This window comes from Podarcis erhardii (assembly GCF_964252035.2).
Source record: "Podarcis erhardii genome assembly, chromosome: 10".
In the NCBI taxonomy this organism is placed as follows: domain Eukaryota; kingdom Metazoa; phylum Chordata; class Lepidosauria; order Squamata; family Lacertidae; genus Podarcis; species Podarcis erhardii.
The window spans coordinates 37,920,654-37,938,704 of NC_138500.1; the positions used below are offsets into that span (position 1 = coordinate 37,920,654).

The 18,051-nt window shown below is 40.7% G+C and overlaps 1 long non-coding RNA gene across 8 annotated transcripts in view; it reads right to left on the reverse strand.

Annotated features, from left to right (window-relative positions):
* The window catches only part of LOC309351007, a 207,516-nt gene that overhangs the window by 112,481 nt on the left and 76,984 nt on the right, over positions 1-18,051 (reverse strand). For all 8 annotated transcript variants that reach the window (XR_014160629.1, XR_014160630.1, XR_014160631.1 and 5 more), the window contains exon 3: positions 7,772-7,893. This is a non-coding gene — a long non-coding RNA (uncharacterized lncRNA). The remainder of the gene's footprint in view (positions 1-7,771; positions 7,894-18,051) is intronic.

An 18,051-nucleotide genomic window follows, 5' to 3' on the forward strand; every position in this document is an offset into this window, starting at 1 on the left:
GAAACAGATTGTGAAGAAATGTGTGGTCCCAGGACAAATGTTATAGATATATTCGTTTTCTGGGAAGTGTATTAAAACTAAGTTAATAATTTCTCTTTTCCTCTAGTCAATTAATGGGAAACAGCCATCTGCACCAACCCAAATGACGAGGATATGCTAACAGACCAGCGATGAACATCAATAACAGACTTTCTGGATGTTGTCTGGAGAATTAGCTGTCCCGAGCAGCAGCTGGCAAGTGTTGCACTGAAAGGCTAAGAAACAGCAATAACCTGCTGCTGCTGAGGGCAACCAAAAGAGGGAAAGGAACCTATTACCTAGCAGGAGATGCAAGATAAAAGTAGAAGCAGAAGGAAGCTGGAAAAACTAAGCACCATGCTGATGTGCAGCTGGTAGGAGTGCTCAGTGCAATGTTGACATCAACAGCCCTTACTCAAATTTCCTACTTCTCAGCAGTTATGTGCTTCCATGACTTTATACAACCTCTGCTTCCCTTGGTATCTTGCTTCTCCTTCCAGTATGAGCACCAGACCCCTCACCCATTTGGTCATCACTCATGACTTAGCAGTGGCCATTTATTCCTACTGCTTACATCGGTCTGCACAACCTCATTGGCTGCTCCTGGAAACTAGCAGAAATCATGGTCACAAAAATTCTTAATTTTCTGTGTACCGTGCATGTTGACTCTAAATTCTAATGAAACTGACATTTTTATGAGCTTGTATTTGGTTGAAATGCTCTACTTCATTTGGAATATTAAAACAGCAAAGCTTCGCAGTTCAAATATTTACATTATTGGAATAAATGTTAAACACTGGCATCAATTGGGATAAGCAGAATACACGAAGAGGAGAGGCTACAATGCAGTGGTAGAGCACCCTTTTTGCATGCAGAAAGCTCCAGTGTTTCCAGATTAAAACACCCCAGGGAACAGGGCTGAGAAAGTTCTGTATATGACAACTTGGAGAGCTGCTGCCAGCCAGGGAAGACAATTGTTTCAAACAGAAAGTAAAACACCTGCCAATAGTCAGTGCCATTTTTCTAGAAAAAGAGGTGCTGAAACTCACCATGAACAGCTCCCTCATTCTCTTAGAATGGCAATTGTGCCCATCTGAGAGGTGCTGGAACTAAGTTTCTGTGAGTTCCCTATAAAAACAAGCCCTGCCAAAGAACCCCTTGGGAAGAGAGGGAACATTCTTTTCTGAAGCCCAACTGACATGGACAAGAATCGACCAAATATGGATATCTAGAGGTCTGGCACCTAAGACTAGAAAGGTGGAAATCTGCCCAAAGACCTGCTCCGACCATAATGCAGTAAAGATGGACATGACACTATTACCAACCGGCTCCTTTAGATGGAAGATGAATGACAATTTGTTCAGAGATCAGGAGATCACCAAGAAGGCCCAAAAAGTTTTGAAGGACTATTTTGAGATAAATCTGAACACTACGGTGGAAAAAAGAATCATCTGGGATGCAAGCAAGGCTGTGATGAGGGGGTTTTTGATACAACAGAATGCTGTAAAGAAAAGGATGCAAAATGAGAAAAAAGACAAGATTCTGGAGAAGATTAAAGAACTAGAGAAGAAGTTAAGATTAAATCCGAAGTCACAGCCGACATTGAGAGAAATTAAACTCTATCAAGCACAATATTCTAAATTGATAAACCAGGAAATAGAGTGGAAAGTTAAACTAATGAAACAAAAAACTTTTGAATCGGCGAATAAATGTGGGAAACTGCTAGCTTGGCAGTTAAAGAAGAGACAAAAACTAAACACGGTTACCAATTTGGAGATTGAAGGAAGAAATATTCAGAACCCTGTGGATATTAGAAAGTGCTTCCAGAGATATTTCAAAAAATTATACACTCAAGGGCCGCAAGATGAGGCTGAGATTAAACAATTTTTGAAAAAGAATGGACTACCAAAACTGTCACAAGAAAACAGGTCAATCCTGAATTGTAAAATAACACGTCAAGAGATCGATCAAGCCATTCAGAACATGCAACTGGGCAAATCTCCAGGGCCAGATGGGCTGACCTCCAAGTATTATAAGACATTAAAAGATCATTTGATACAACCATTGATGGAGGTCAGCAATGAAATTATGGAGGGGAAGAAGGCACCGGAATCGTGGAAAGAAGCCTTTATCACATTGATACCAAAATCGGAAGCTGAAAAGACACAACTCAAGAACTACCGTCCCATCTCTCTCCTAAATGTGGATTATAAAATATTTGCAGACATTTTGGCAAATCGACTGAAAAAAGTTCTAAATGAAGTAATTCACAAAGATCAGGCAGGCTTTCTCCCAGGTAGACATTTGTTTGCTAACACAAGGAACATTATTGACATTTTGGAACTTTTGCAAACAAATATTAACACAAAAGCAGTGCTAATTTTCATAGATGTGGAGAAGGCCTTTGACAACATTTCTTGGAAATTTATGAAGGGAAACTTAGAAGGGATGGGAGTGGGACGGGGTTTTGAAAATGGGATTGACGCAATTTATTCAGAACAAAAGGCTAAATTGATAGTAAACAATGTGGTTACAGAAGAGTTCAAAATTGAAAAAGGAACACGACAAGGCTGCCCTATCTCCCCATTGCTATTTATTTCGGTTCTGGAGGTGCTCTTGAATATGATTAGAGGGGACCGGTTGGTGGAAGGGATTCAGGTCAGAGCGAAACAATATAAACTTAAAGCTTTTGCAGATGACCTAGTTTTGACCCTGCAGGAGCCAGAATCTAGTACGAAAAGAGTATTACAACTGATTCAAGACTTTGGTCGGGTGGCGGGATTTAAATTAAATAAACAGAAAACTAAGGTATTGGGAAAAAATTTGACAGACACAGAGTCAGAATGGTTTCAGAGAGAGACAGAACTAAATGTGGTTAAAAAAGTAAAGTACCTAGGGGTAAACATAACAGCAAAAAATCTGAGTCTTTTCAAGGATAATTATGAAAAATGCTGGCTAGAAATTAAGAGAGACTTAGACAGCTGGACAAGATTGAAACTTTCTTTGTTAGGCCGAATTGCTGCTATCAAGATGAATGTATTGCCAAAAATGCTGTTTTTGTTTCAAACACTACAGATTGTGGACAAAACAGAGTGCTTCCGGAAGTGGCAGAGAGACATTTCTAAGTTTGTCTGGCAGGGCAAAAAGCCCAGAATTAAGTTTAAGATATTAACTGATGCGAAAGAAAGAGGGGGCTTTGCCCTGCCGGACTTAAGGTTGTATTATGAGTCAGCAGTTTTCTGCTGGCTAAAAGACTGGCTACTTCTCGAAGACACTGACGTACTGGACCTAGAAGGTTTTAACAATGCTTTTGGTTGGCATGCATATTTATGGTATGACAAGGTTAAGATCAACAAGGTTTTCAAGAACCATATTGTCAGAAAAGCAGTGTTTAATGTCTGGACAAAATACAAAGACTTATTGGAAAATAAAACTCCAAGGTGGCTTTCACCATTGGAAGCTAAGGCCCGAAAAATACTCAGTATGGAGGCCAAATGGCCAAAATATTGGGAAGTACTAGAAAAAGATGGAGATAATTGGAAATTGCAGAGTCAGGAGAAAATGAAAGATAAAGTGCGAGACTGGTTACATTACGCTCAGATTAAAGAAGTGTTTAAACTTGACAAAAAGTTGGGGTTCCAGGTGGAAAAATCGAAGTTGGAAACGGAATTGTTAGAGCCTAAGACTAAGGTACTTTCAAGAATGTATAACTTGCTGTTAAAATGGAACACACAAGATGAAACGGTCAAATCGGCTATGATAAAGTGGGCACAGGATATCGGGCATAATATTATGTTTAAGGACTGGGAAAGGTTGTGGACCACTGGGTTGAATTTCACTGCATGTAATGCTTTGAAAGAAAATGTTATGAAAATGCTATATAGATGGTACATGACTCCAGTCAAACTTGCAAAAATATACCATTTGTCTGATAATAAATGTTGGAAATGTAAAGAGAATGAAGGAACATTCTTTCACCTCTGGTGGACCTGTCCTAAAGTGAAGGCCTTCTGGGAAATGATATATAATGAGCTGAAAAAGGTATTTAAGTATACCTTTCTTAAGAAACCAGAGGCATTCCTCTTGGGCATTGTCGGTCAGAGGGTGACAAAGAAAGACCGAACTTTCTTTCTGTATGCAACAACGGCAGCAAGGATACTCATTGCTAAACACTGGAAGACCCAAGATTTACCCACACTGGAAGAATGGCAGACGCAACTGATAGGCTACATGAAACTGGCTGAGATGACTGGCAGAATCCGAGACCTGGGACAGGAAAGGATGGAAGAAGACTGGAAGAAATTTAAGATTTATTTGCAAAAGTATTGTAATTTGGTTGAATGTTAAGAAGGATGCTAGATCACTATAAAGAATTTGGCACCACTAAATTAGACGGAGTAATGAGGATAAGCTATTTAAGGAGAACTTAAAACTTTCTTCAACAACTATTAGACTATATTTAAATTATTAAGATTTGGTTAATTAAGTTGATAAATTGCTGGAAAAACTTTATTGGAATGGAAGTAGGAGCGGGGGATGTGAGGAAGTCCAAAGAAGTGCTGAAACCATGTTAAGAAATATGTTTTATTGTTTGGTTTTTACTCATTGTATCAAAAAATCTTTAATAAATATTATAAAAATAAAAATAAAAACAAGCCCTGCCAGCAGTAATGTTCCATCAGCTGTGTTTTCCACTGCAGTAATGGGGGCTTTTCTGATGCAAAGTCCCCCTACCAGAGGAAGTTGGTTCATGGGCATGTCCACTATATTTTAACACCACCCAGCTGCAAAGATGAGGGGGTCACAATTGTACACACAGAACTGAGCTAAACTCTGCCCTTTTCTATCCCATTCATAGGCAGCAAATGGTGGATGTGGGGGTTTTTTTTGGGGGGGGATTCTTTCATAAGCTCATGAGGCTACAATTGGTAGCAGCTGCAGATGTTTTAGCACAGCTTAATAGATCTGCCTTCTCACCAGAAAAATACACAATGCAAATTGTTCCATGGCATTTGAGAGAGGTAGGGGGGATGGCAGCCATTACTGATTGCCACCTCTTTGAAGAAGAGCTCTGCCTCTATTGCCTGTGGTGGCGGAAGGAAGGAAGGAGATGACAGATAGATAGATAGATAGATAGATAGATAGATAGATAGATAGATAGATATAGACTGCCATCACCACTAAACTTTTCAAATAATTTTGCTCAACCTGCAAATCGCCCACCTCCCTTCAAAATTAGGGATCCTCTAAAATTCACTCCCCATCGCAACTTGAAAGCTTTCAAGCAAGACATTTCAGGTTTCTCCTAATCAGACTCTGTGAACAGATCCAACATTATGCATTTAAAGCAAATCAAACACACATTTAAATCACACGACGTCCGTCAAACAGTTATGAGAACTGAAGACCGCCCCCCCTCATACAGACCTAACATTTACAGTACCTTTAACAAACAAAAGTTCTCAGGTTTCTTTAGGGGAAAGTTGCAAGTTTTAAATGTGTGTTGAATGTGCTTTAAATGTATGGTATGGATCTGCCCTCAGTGTGTACAAGACAAATTTCTTGCCCTTTATATTCTTCTGATTTAAATGAGCTAGGCTCAGTGGTGGGTGGTGTGGGCACAAACCCATGGTACCTTTATTGTACAGTTCGCCCAGTCTGTGAATAGGTCTACAATCCTACTCAGAATGAAAGAAGCAGCACATAACAGTGAGAAATGTGTTGTTTCCAAGTTGCTGAAGAATATTCATTCCCATGTAAAGTGGCAGGACAGTTTTACATGTAAAAGACAGGTCTAGCTACAAATGAGTTGCTGCACACCTTTCCACTTGATATGAATTACTTTAGAAATGCAAACAAGAGGATCAACATTAGACCCCCAGCTGACCTGCTCTTAACATTTCTGTGGAAGTCTATATATGGATCCTTCCCACTGGAAGCTACTGTATATTTGCATGTGCATTTTGTACTGTACTTTACAAAATACTGTATTTCACAAAATAATGGTTTCTAATAATACTCAAGACAGTAGCTGAATTGCAAAAAGTACTAGCCAATGATGCCAAGGGTTTAACCAACACTGCAATTGTCAGCAAAATTGATAGCTTCTTTGGTAACCATCAATCATTCTGGCAGTCGAGAGATCAGAATAAATACAGCAAAAAAGTTATCTAATAGCTTTCATGTACTGTACACAGGAAAACTTGAAATAATTTGGTCCTTCTGAACACATTTTTGTTGTTGTTTACCAATCAGCTAAGCCAGGAGTTGTGTTTCATCTAACATTTTTGTGTAACAGCCTCAAAGAACCGATCAATAATAGAAAGATTTCCCTAGCATTCAAGTAGTAAAGGTAAAAGCATTCAAGTATGCATTTATTTTACCTCTGTAGGCTACCTACAATGCATTTCCCTCATGGAATTATTGCTTTCGGGTGGCAGTGGTGAATTTCACACACGTTCTCATGGCGGGTTTGACATATCACAGTTTCCTGATGAGGTGGTCAAGGAACCGTTCACTTACATTTTTTTTAAAGCCAGGGTGAAACCATCCTTTTTCCCCCAGGGAAAAACAGTTTAATCACAACAAACCAATGCTTTAATGGGCATTCTGGCACAGGAAACACAACTCAAGAGGATTTAGAGAGTTTTACTGCCACTAACAGTTTTTGGGTTTTAAAAAAAGCTCTTTAAGAAGTGTAAAAAAGGATGGGGGCCCCCCTCTGTTGACTACCTTGTCAAAACACCTAAGTCTCCTACTCCTAAACTCTGAGGGCATTTTCTTTTTGCCTCATGGCCCACACATTGCCAAAAAAGAAAAGGAAAGTTGGGATGGTTCAGCCAATTTTTAGATACAGCAAACCAGGGGTAGGCAACCTAAGGCCCGGGGGCCGGATGCGGCCCAATCACCTTCTCAATCCAACCCGCGGATGGTCCAGGAATCAGCATGTTTTTACATGAGTAGAATGTGTGCTTTTATTTAAAATGCATCTCTGGGTTATTTGCGGGGCATAGGAATTCGTTCATTTCCCTCCCCCCCAAAATATAGTCTGCCCCCCCCGCAAGGTCTGAGGGACGGTGGACTGGCCCACCGCTGAAAAAGGTTGCTGACCCCTGCAGCAAGCAATATAACCCCACTCTGAAAGGGCACAAGACTTGGCTCTCAGTATTTATACAAGGCCTGGCCTCAAGAGACCCCATAGCACCTGCCAACTGAAGGAGCCAATGCTGTCCATGCACTTGAGGGGGGCTCTGAGGCCTGAGAACCTATACACCCCAGTATATGTCTCATGTGATGCCCAGCTCCAGAAATTTTGAGGTTCCCAGATCATTCCCCGGTGACCCTAACACAGTTGTACAAGAACAGGCAACTTGTAGGACTTAGGACCTTTTCACACTTACCATTTATAAAGGTATGGTTGCTGTTTGATCTGACATTTTTAAGAGTAAATTTTCAGCAGACCACCTGTGCCTTTGGCTACATATTCCTATTACTGGAGAGCTAGTGCATTTCTTGCCTTCCATTTATGGCAGGTTGAGCCCAAATTGAGAAAAGTTCTATGACTAGAGTCTCATCCATTACAAAAACACAAATATACTAATTATGGGCAGTGTCTGGCACTCCCCACTAATGCCACTATAAAAGGTAAGTGTGGAAAAGCCCTTAACCTGCTGTTCTAGTGCAAAATCTTAGATATCTGTATACCAGATTGAAATTTGTAGTTTTATCCAATGATGCTTTATCAATGTCATACCTTGAGAAAACTGCTCTAGGATGCTGATCTATTGTTCACTGAATTAAATTAGGCAGATGGGGGTGGGGAAAATCCTGCTGACTTCTGTATACTTTGGATTAATGAGCTGTTTGGGCAGGTGCCTGAAATAGAAGAAAAACAGCTGTCATAACCTTATTTTAAAGATACACAATACTTGGTCGTCAAAAACTTTAAATGAATTAAAGCTATGAACTTTCATACAGCATATTTGAGAAAGGCATTCTTAGGCATTCAGTCTTCATGTCTGGAATTCCTTTCTCAGCAAAAAATGAGTAGAGCTTTCAGTATAACTTATATCATTTTGCCATGAAAGTGCCTTTAAAGAGTTTCATGTGTGCTTCATCTGTTATACCCAACAATGAAATAATAATAAAAATTGCAAGGTAACTAAAGTGACTTCAATTTCAGTAGGACGAACGTTATGGTCCTATGTACTAGGGGATAATTCCCATTGAATTCAATGTATTTTACTTTTGGGTAGAGCTGTATAGGACTGTACATAGGATAGCAAAACCCCAAGATCACAAAAGAGCTAAAACTAACCACAACAATAGGCCCCTTCATGTATTATATGTGTGGGCACTCCATGAGAATAAGGAGGTGGGGACACCACCCCCAATGTGATGCATCTCCCTGACTCCAACATCCATGTATTGAGCATGGACATCTGAGGAGGGCACATGTGCATATGTAGAGGCCATGTACATATGTTTCCACATGATGTGGAACCCTGGTTGTGGCAGGGATCCAGACCATGTGGAAACCAATGTGTGTAGAACTCTATGTGAACATGCTTCCCTCTTCAGATATCCATGCTCAATGTGTCAGAAGTGGGGCTGATGTCATGCGGGATTCCAGGAGTGGAGCTTGAGAGATGCACAATGTCAAGAGAACAGGATAAGTGAAAACCCCTCAGGTGTGTAACATCACTTCACTTTCCATGCTCAATGAGGGGCTACACTCCCTCCATTAGTGCATTCCTTGGCTACCTACATGGGAATGAAAGTGCTACTTATGGCCATTTTTTAACACAAATGGAGATAAGGTTGGCAGGTCATCTGTTATCCTGAGCCAAATTATCAATTCATTTGTGCATCTACAGCAAGGACCTTTTCAAGGCCAAAAGTGCTGTATACATCTGTGCACACCTCTGCAGCTAAATCTGGCCGATAGCATTAGGCTTCTAATTTAAGACAGCTGTCTTCCACTATGGTCTTCAAGAGCATTAAAGCCAGCTTCAGTACAAGAATGTCAGCTTAAGTGGTTAGTGAATTACAGGCTTTTACTACCCTTTTATCAATCATCCTCTCCATTTGTCTTCCCAAAACAGCTTCTGCTGCTTTTTGGATGCTAAACTTGCTCTTGTTTGTTAGAATGGAAAAACATAGTTTGCTTGAACTTTTAAAGTAGTTACCCAAATAGTCATCATTAATATGTCATTTTCTAATATTTTATAACAGTTTTTATTTTTACTTTTCAAAGCATTGCCTTTTGGCTCCCAGCTTCCATCAGTCCATTCCAGGTAAAAACACACAATACTTGCTCCTCTGTTTTTTGCTTTTTTTCTTGGAACCACATGCAGTTTCAATCAGAAACAACAAAGAACATTTCTGGAATTAAATTTGGACATATAGAACTTAAGATGATGCATGCAGATGCTATTGCCTTAACCCAGACCCACCCAATTAACTCTTTCAAACAACCAATGGACACTTTATTTTTATTCAGCAAAGCATCTGGTTATAAAATAAACTTAGATAAGTAAGAATGATTAGCAGTAACTTCAATTTGAAACAGAATGCAAGTTACAGTGGAAAGACAAGCCAGCTGGATACTTATCCTGACCTCAAATCAGTCACAATCTTAATATATTAATAACCACAATTGAAAAAGATTATAAACAAAAGATTAATAATCTACCATGGCTCAGGAGAACAGCCAGAGTTAAAATTAACATTCTATCACAAATAATATTTTGTTTATTAACAGCTCATTGAGACTGAATTACACAACATTATACAACTGGGAAGCGACCATAACAAAATTTATATTACTGAATAATGGTTCTGTGCAGAATGATCCCCCCTCTACCTTCTTGATGTTAATAAAGGATGGATAAATGTACAAAATACTAAACACTATTATAATGATGTAACAAGACTAATTTCTATTAAAAACTGGTACAAACCAGGCAAAGTATTTATAGCAGAACAGGAACATGCTAAGGGAAATTTCACAGATGTGCAATGGTTTAAACCATGGAGTTTAACTTGTAATCTACAAAATCTACTATCCAACTTTGGTGCCTCTTATTTTAGTAATCTGAAATGAGCAAATATAAAACTCATCACAACTTGGCATCAAAAATCAATTTCACCAATTTATAGGTGGATCTTCAGTGATCATATAATCTCTTACAACGAGCTTGCTACTTTACCGTGAGGTTAGCAACCCTTGCTTTTTCAGCACTTTCAAATTCAACACAGAGCCAGGGATAGCCAGGGTAGAGCATGAGACTCTTAATCTTAAGGTTATGGGTTTGAACCTCATGCCGCGCAAAAGATACCTTTTGCCGGGCAAAAGCAGAGGGCTGAACTAGATGGCCCCCAGGGTACCTTTCAACTCTACAATTCTGTGATTGTATATCATTGCCAAAATAGTCAGTCATAAAAAGACAATGCTTTAGAACTGTATTACAGGCCTCCCCCATTTTACATGGGGTTTACGTTCCAACGCACTGCTCACATCGATGAAATCATGTATAATTGAAACCCATTGAAAAAGCCTGAAAACACTCCATTCCTCTCCTGCTCTGCCCCACTCCGCCCCACTTTATGTGCCACAGCTCTCCAGAAACTTGTGAGAAATGCTCATTGACTTTGTTTATTGATTATGCTCCCTTTATAGGAGATCACCTACATGCTACAAAAAAAAAAAAAATCCAACTTCCATATTGATTCTGTATCCCTACCCTTTGCATATCATTTGTCAGCTTCGCCTTTGAGCCAGTACAACCGACTGGGCTCAACCACTTCAGCCCCGACTAGGCCAGGCGAGCTGGGGTAGCACTTCCAGAGACCTTCTTCTGCAGGAACAGGTCTAAGTGCTGTGGACTCACAACTAAGAGCTGTGAGCACTGAACTCACTTCCAGAAGACAGCCGTGCACAGCAGAGTACAGCAGAGCATAAATCACTCGGACGACAGCGCTGAAGAATATATTCTTTTATTCACTACAGCTACTGTACTATACAAACTATATACAAATGGAGACACTGGACTGCACTGAGTGTTACAGCTGCTTTCTGCAGCGACCTTATCTACACAGAGATAACACTCAGTCTCCCCCTTTGAAGTGAGGCTGGAGCGGAATAAGTACTGGAGCAAAATCCGCCCCCTTCTCTCTGGAAAATCACCAGATTCTTGCAATGGGAGGGGTGAAATATCTTCATCATTCACATGCTGATCCTAATTACTTCTTTCAGTAAGGAGCAGACGGGCACCTTGAGAAAGGGGGTTGCTGCCACTTGGAGAGCCTGCGTAAGCTGCACTTCCACACAAAACATACCAAACCTGCACCATTGTTACCCAACTAGCAAAGCACAGATGACCAGCCATATCACTTGCCATGTTTTGCAGTATTGGAAGGCCTGGGTGGGTTGCTTTACATGGCTGGTTGGTTGCATGTGGTTTGGTAGGCTACAGATTGTGTGGATCTTCAGCACAAATTAAAATTAAAAATATATGGACAAAGGATAATCACATAACTGATTCACACACACACAAAAAATTGTAGCCCTAAAATAAATCTGTGTCTACTCTTTTTGTGGTTGGGTTCAACAAGTCTATACATTTGGTAATTTCTGTGGCTTCGTGGTTTGAAAGGTACATACTTTTGGATGTAGGTATGGCAGACATGAAAGTAATGTGGTGCAAAACAGACAACAGCCCTGTTCAAACACTGAAAATAATGTGTGTAAGAATTGAAAAATAATTTGCTTAACAGACATGCTATGAAGGTCTTTGCTAGAACTGTGTTGCAGGATTACATCAACTGTAATGTTGTTTTATTTACAGGAAGACAGTGCTAGGAAATCTTGCAAAACTCAAGTCTGGATTTTTATTTATATTTATTCCATCCTTGTGGATTTCAAAAAGCCCTTCAGTAGAATCAGTTGGAAGGGTTTCTGGAAATGACTGATCATAGCTGGGTCTATCCCAATACTTTTCTTGCTTTGATGGTCAAGCTCAAGGCAGATGGTGGAATGTCCAGTTCTCTGCTGTCAATAATATCTACATGCCATCTCCCCGCACCCCCATGCTATTCAGGATCTTGCTTCTCTGTTTGTTTACGCCTCCAGAGATTTTGATTTTGATGTTTACCTCAAAACAAATAGCAAATTGTTCAGTCTTCATTATCAACAGTCCGTAGAAAGAGCTTTGAAGAAATGTTTTTTTGCCAATCATTTCACTCTTGATGTCTGTACAGAAAATTGCTTCCAGATCATTTATTTTCAGATGCTTGTAAAACAGCTGACCTTATTGCAAATCTGAGGTAGGTAGATACGAGAGGCAAAGTTTCCACTGAAATAGGGATGGGGAACTTGTGGCCCTCCAGACATCGCTGGACTATAATCGCCACCACCCCTGACTATTAACCATGCTGGCTAGGGTTGGTGAGGGTTGCTGTCCAACAATGTCTGGAGGGTCACAGATTCCCCACCTTCTTGCCTTAAAATATCATGCTCCACAGATGGAACCTGTGGAACCAGTTCACATAATGTACTCCTAGACAGTGGTGAGCAAAGCTCACTAGAAACAAAGATCCCTATTGCAAGCAGAAATATAAAGCAAGACGAAATTGTCAGGTTCAGTAAGTCATATACACATCTGCCACACCCAGGAGCTTCTGAATCAAGTCTGGAAGCTAAAGGAACACCTTATGTTAAAACAGTGGGTGTCTCCGGTTATATGGACTCTGTTCTGAAACCATATGCCATCAGTACTCCCAGCTATGTACGTGACACCACAGATTTTCTGAGGAAAATACAATCTTTAAATAATCTTCCTAACAATACTATACTAGCTACTATGGATGTGGAATCTCTGTATACCAACATCCCACACAACGATGGTTTACAAGCTATAAGGAACACCATTTCAGATAAAACCACAGTGGACTTTGCTACCAAACTCTGCCAATTTGTCCTTACCCACAACAACTTCAAATTCGGTGATGACCTGTTCCTTCAGATCAGCGGCACAGCAATGGGCACCCGCATGGCCCCACAGTATGCCAACATCTTCATGGCAGATTTAGAACAACGTTTCCTAAACTCCTACCCACTCAAACCTCTCTTGTACCTGCGATACATTGACAATATTTTTATCATCTGGACACATGGTCAACAGACCCTGGACACCTTCCACCAGAAATTCAATGATTTTCACCCCACAATCAACCTAACAATGAATCAATCTATGCAAGAAATACATTTTTTGGACACTACTATAAAAATACAGGATGGGCGCATAGACACCACCTTATACCGTAAACCAACTGACCGACAAACATATCTACATGCCTCTAGCTACCATCCCAAACATACCAAACAGTCCATTGTATATAGCCAGGCACTACGTTACAGCCGCATCTGTTCCAATTCTACAGACAGAGACTCTCACCTAAGAGATCTACAGCAAACCTTTTTAGAACTAAAATACCCAGCAGATGAAGTTAGACAACAGATCAACAGAGCCAGACTGATACCCAGAGAGAACTTGCTGCAAGACAGACCCAAAAAAGAAAATAACAGAACACCTCTAGTCATCACATACAGCTCCCAAGTTAAAACAGTACAACGCATCATCAGAGATCTACAACCTCTCCTGGACAATGACAGTTCTCTTTCTCAAGCTCTGGGAGGAAGACCTTTCATTGCTTACAGACAGCCACCCAATTTTAAACAACTCCTAACCCACAATAATACTACAACCAGACTTAACACGGACACTGGCACCAGAGCCTGCAATAAACCCAGATGCCAACTTTGCTGCCACATACACCCGGACAACACCATTACTGGCCCCAACAACATCACACATACCATCTCGGGACTATTTAATTGCTCATCGTCTAACATTGTGAATGCCATCAAATGCCAACAGTGTCCTTCAGCTCTCTATATTGGACAAACAAGCCAAACCTTACGCCAAAGGATAAACGGACATAAATCGGACATCAGGAATCACAAGACAGAGAAACCAGTAGGAGAACACTTCAATCTCCCAGGACATTCTATACAAGATCTCAAAGTAGCTGTTCTATTACAAAGGAATTTCAGAAATAGACTGGAAAGAGAAGCTGCTGAATTGCAACTTATTACCAAACTTAAAACCATGGAGAGACCTGGTCTGAACAAAGACATTGGATTCTTATCTCATTATACATGACAAAGCCATTTTTCACCTTCTCACCCCTTGCTTTTTCCTGTAAGACCTATTGCAGTCGTTAAGAGTCGTCAACAGGCTCATCACAGCTATCTGCCAATCACCCATTCCCACCACCCTTCTGAGTAATACCCCTCCCCACCTTCTCACTATATAGAAGGGTCTGGTGACTTCTGTTTCAGTGTATCTGAAGAAGTGTGCATGCACACGAAAGCTCATACCTAGAACTAACTTAGTTGGTCTTTAAGGTGCTACTGGAAGGAATTTTTTTATTTTGTTTTTAAAACATAAAGTTAAGGAAAGATTTGTGATGGATATACCTAGCTGACAGACAAGGAACAAAAGAAGTTCAGATCATCTACTCATAGGCCATTGTAGCTCACGTGAGAGTCCCAAACTACCAATGGATTCATTTGGAAATTAGATAATGGTGGTCTTGAGAAGCATTCCAGTTGTAAAAGAGTGTAGGATGAGGGATGGATAATCTCTGTTGTTGGAGACTTCCGGGTTAGCGCCATCGCCTAATGGCGGATTCCCTCCGAGCTCTGGAGGGAATCGGCTCAGTAGGGATCGGGTTCTACCGCACCGGCGACGCGGGGACCCTTAAAAACCACAGGCGCGGATGCCTGTGGACGTGGTGACTCGGTGGGCACCATTAGCGCCCTCCCGACCCGCGAAGGAGCCTTTTTAAAGGCTGCGGAACGGGGGCTGGGGAGTGGCGCGGTGCTGAGAGTCCTCTGCTTCCCCTGCTGAGCGAAGCCGCATGCCATGGACAGAGAGCGCTGACTTTTTCCCTTGAACATTCGGATTAAAAGCAACAATCCGTGAGTAACACGAAAATTGGACTTAAAAAAGATCTTTTTTCTTTAAATTTGGTACGACCGGGGGAGGTGAAAAAAAAGGAAGTCCGCCCCCCCCCCCCCACCTTGCAGACATTCTAAAGCAAGGACTAGAGAGCTAAAGTTGAGAGAAGCATCTTTAAAACTATTAATTTCATGATTGGACACTACAATTAATTTTTGATGGAGGATAAGAGTTGGTTTGGAAAGCTAAAGTGCAACCCCCCGGGACCCGGGAGTGATCTGTGAGAGAGCCTGCTGAAAAGATACGGACTTTGACAGCTGGAAAATTTGCTGGAAAAAAGAAAAATAAGCTACATTGGACTTTTGGACTGGAATTGGAAAGATACTAAGTAAATAAAAATCCCCCTAGAGGGGAGTTTTGGAACTTTGCAAGAAATGGCTGCAAGTGGAAAAATACTGACTGAGTTGAATAGGACATTTCATCTCCTGGGAAAGCTTCTGGAATTACAGGGAGAGATCAAGGACCAGGCTAATATTTTGACTACAAGGGTGACAACATTGAATGAAGCAGTAAACAAACTTGCTGGAACAGGACAAGTCTTTGTTGTGGAGCCAAAAGACCTTGAAGTTGGAACAGAAATTGCTGCAGTTGGGCAGACATACGAGGATTTGATGGAAAATTTGGTGGAAGATGAGGATGAAGCTATAATGATGTGGAAGATCAAGGCAGATCAGAGGCCTGTTAGCATAAGTAAGAGCAAGATGGAAGTTGGAGCTTTTGGGACATACAGTTTGAAAAAACTTAAAGTACTAAATTTGAGCTCCACTTTCAAATCTAGAGACTGGCTTGAGAAAAAATTGGTCATTATTGGGACAGATCTTCCTTGAGAGTTGGTGTTGAATACAAAGGATGGTCAAAAAATCCGGCAGAGTGAAATGGAAAGAGTTTTAGGAGCCTCAGAAGTTTGGGATCCAGGCTGAGAACTGATGGATTGACGGATATTGATTTGGGGATCAAACCGGGAATGGGAGGGTGGGATTTGGGAATCCAAAGGGTGTTTAAATATAGTTTGTTAAATTTTGTTTGTTAAATATAGTTTGCTAAGTTTTTCATGTTTTTCTTTTTTATAATTTTTGTGATTTTTGGCGATTTTTATGGAATGTAGGGAAATTGTGGAAGGGAAATTTGGGTTGACTTTAGGAAAAAGGTTCATGATTAAGTTAAATTTGGGTTTTTTAAGGTTTTTAAAATTAATTGAGAAATGTATAAGAACTTGTTGGGTAGATAACATAAATTGGAATGCAAGAAGGGGAGGGGGGAGGAGGTCGCAGAAATAAGGTGAAAGAAGATAAGGTTCTATAAATATTATGTGTCTTTTTTATTGTTTCTCTTTTTTGGATATTTTTTGTGCTTTTTAATTTTTGTTTTCTGTTTTGTTGTTATATGAAAAATTTTAATAAATATTATTTTAAAAAAAAATTCTGTTGTTGGACTACAACAACAACTATAATTCCTGGCCATTGATCTTGCTGCCTAGGGCTCATGGGATTTGGAGTCCAAAACAACCAGAGGAAGACATGTACCCTAACCCTGGGATGTTTCTGTACCCACCTATCTTGTGCTCTTAAAAGGCTTTTGTATAGGAAAATAGCCACCACGAGGAGAATGTTTTAAATTGCTCCCTGTTGCATCACCTTCCACATGACAGAACATTTGCTTGCAGTCACTTACATGAAAGATGGAGGGATCTTCTACTAATAAAGTTAATACAGTATGCCTAATACTGTATGTAAATACTGTAATACTGTATGTAAATAACGGGCTTTAATTGGGTCTTACACCCTAAAAATATTTAAGTATTTGAAAATAACAATTACAGTACTATAGTAATATAGAAATACAGTACTAAACTAGTACTAATATTTCGAAACTGAAAATTTAACATTCTGTATGTATTTAATTCTCTATTTTATAAAGATTTTTAATATCTGACAGTGAGTTTGGAGTAGCCCAATGGAAAAATCCTGAGGATCCATGTGGACCCATGCTTTGTAACCACGATTTTGCACCACTGTGACCCTAGGCAACAGTGGGTGCGTGATTTTTTTGGTGCAAGATGTAGCCATGGACATGCTATGTGATCTGATGGTGAATTTGGGGTGACCCAATGCAAAAATCCTGAGGATCCATGTGGATCCGTGCTTTCTAACCACGTTTTTGCACCACTGTGACCCTAGGCAACAGTGGGTGCATGATTTTTTTGGTGCAAGATGTAGCCATGGACATGCTATGTGATCTGATGGTGAATTTGGGGTGACCCAATGCAAAAATCCTGAGGATCCATGTGGATCCGTGCTTTCTAACCACGTTTTTGCACCACTGTGACCCTAGGCAACAGTGGGTGCATGATTTTTTTGGTGCAAGATGTAGCCATGGACATGCTATGTGATCTGATGGTGAATTTGGGGTGACCCAATGCAAAAATCCTGAGGATCCATGTGGATCCGTGCTTTCTAACCACGTTTTTGCACCACTGTGACCCTAGGCAACAGTGGGTGCGTGATTTTTTTGGTGCAAGATGTAGCCATGGACATGCTATGTGATCTGATGGTGAATTTGGGGTGACCCAGTGCAAAGATCCTGTGGATCCATGCTTTGTAACCACGTTTTTGCACCATTGCAGCTCCAGGCAACAGTGGGTGCGTGATTTTTTTGGTACAGACTGTAGCCATGGACATGTAATGTGATCTGATGGTGAATTTGGGGTGACCCAATGCAAAAATCCTGAGGATCCATGTGGATCCGTGCTTTGTCACCACGTTTTAAATGGGGAGGGAAGGAAAAACACAGAAGGGACAAGAAGCACAAGAGGGGTGTGCGGAGAAGCAGCTGGCTAAGAATGCAGGGAAGGAGTTTAACGGGGTGGGGGGGAGGAAAGGAAGGCAAAAGTCCCGGTCCCCCCAAGCCAGCCCTCTCTCTCTCTCTCCCACCTGCGAGTCCCTAGAGC